The sequence below is a fragment of the Zingiber officinale genome, chromosome 10A, assembly GCF_018446385.1.
Source record: "Zingiber officinale cultivar Zhangliang chromosome 10A, Zo_v1.1, whole genome shotgun sequence".
NCBI classification, from domain to species: domain Eukaryota; kingdom Viridiplantae; phylum Streptophyta; class Magnoliopsida; order Zingiberales; family Zingiberaceae; genus Zingiber; species Zingiber officinale.
The window spans coordinates 74,212,927-74,214,306 of NC_056004.1; the positions used below are offsets into that span (position 1 = coordinate 74,212,927).

The window sequence follows — 1,380 nt, forward strand, 5'->3', positions numbered from 1 at the left end:
CTTTTACCGAAGGGACCAACCGATTTCAGCGCCCGAGCCCGAGGGCAAAACGAGAATCGCATAGACGGCACCCGAGAGCGTTCGAGAGATCACGTGGTCAGAAGACCCCGACGGGATGAGTCAAGGACAACATCTGTTAAAGAGAACACGGATCAAACGCATTTTCACTCCGAACTCCGTAAGGCGATCGAAGGGAAAGTTATGTCTGAAAGTGCTCATTTTCCTTTGGAAGCTAGCACGTAGCACAAGCAACACCCGCAGCCCACGAAAAAATAGCGTGAGCAAGCCAAAGATGAAAGGACTCAGAGGCGATACAATTGGCCGCGTGATGGCAAGGTGCCCATCAAAGCATCGGAGTACACAACAACTCACGTGCCGTCGCGAACATTCAGCCTGATGCGCATCGCCCAGACACACTCGACAAATACGAGTGCAAAAGGGGTCAAGAGCAATCCAAGCTAAAGCACCGCCGAGCACGAAACGAGAAGCAAACCGGGAGGGGCACCAACCAAACGGAGGGACAAGCCGACGGCACACGCAGCCATGGCGCGGCACGGGGGCAACCCCCGGTGCCGAACGTATGGTTGGTTCGAAGGGGCCACTCGAGATCGACCAACCTTACGGAGGGACAAGCCGAATGCACACACAACCATAGACCGACCGACACGAGGGCAACCCAAGATGTCGGGACATTTTTGGTCATCGACCAACCTTGCGAAGGGACGAAGCCGACGGAACCCGCATATCTAAAGAGTGGCACGGGGGCAACCCCCGGTGCCAGGCATATGGCTCAAAGGGGCCATTCAGGTTGACAATTTTTGTCAACGACCAACCTTGCGAAGGGACGAAGCCGACGGAACCCGCATATCTAAAGAGTGGCACGGGGGCAACCCCCGGTGCCAGGCATATGGCTCAAAGGGGCCATTCAGGTTGACAATTTTTGTCAACGACCAACCTTGCGAAGGGACGAGGCGACGGAACCCGCATATCTATAGAGCGGCACGGGGGCAGCCCCCGGTGCCAGGCATTTGGTTCAAAGGGGCCGTTCAGGGTGACATTTTTTGCCAACTAGAGGTCTCCAGTTCGAACCTCGGTCCGACCTCTTTTTACCTCAACTTTGTTTCTTTTGGTAAAAATATCAAACGAACTCCAAAAATTACATAAAAATACTCTAAAAATTTCTTAAAAATCTCTAGAATATTTCTAAAGCATTTCTAAATATTTATAATTAATATTAGGACTCGTAATGAGGAAATTTGGATTGTTACAGTGACACTTTCTACACGGACACCTTATCTGATTACCATCCATAAACTTAACATTACTAGATACAAAATTTAAAAATTATTTTAACCCAGTCATAAACTCATCAGTTAAAAC

The 1,380-nt window shown here is 50.0% G+C and overlaps 1 long non-coding RNA gene across 1 annotated transcript; it reads right to left on the reverse strand.

Moving 5' to 3' along the window:
• Nucleotides 1-233: 233 nt before the first annotated feature.
• Nucleotides 234-1,045, reverse strand: LOC122027381. The gene is made up of 2 exons (XR_006124400.1): nt 834-1,045; nt 234-711 (listed from the first exon to the last, which is right to left on the reverse strand). It is a non-coding gene; the product is annotated as an uncharacterized LOC122027381 (long non-coding RNA).
• Nucleotides 1,046-1,380: the final 335 nt, after the last annotated feature.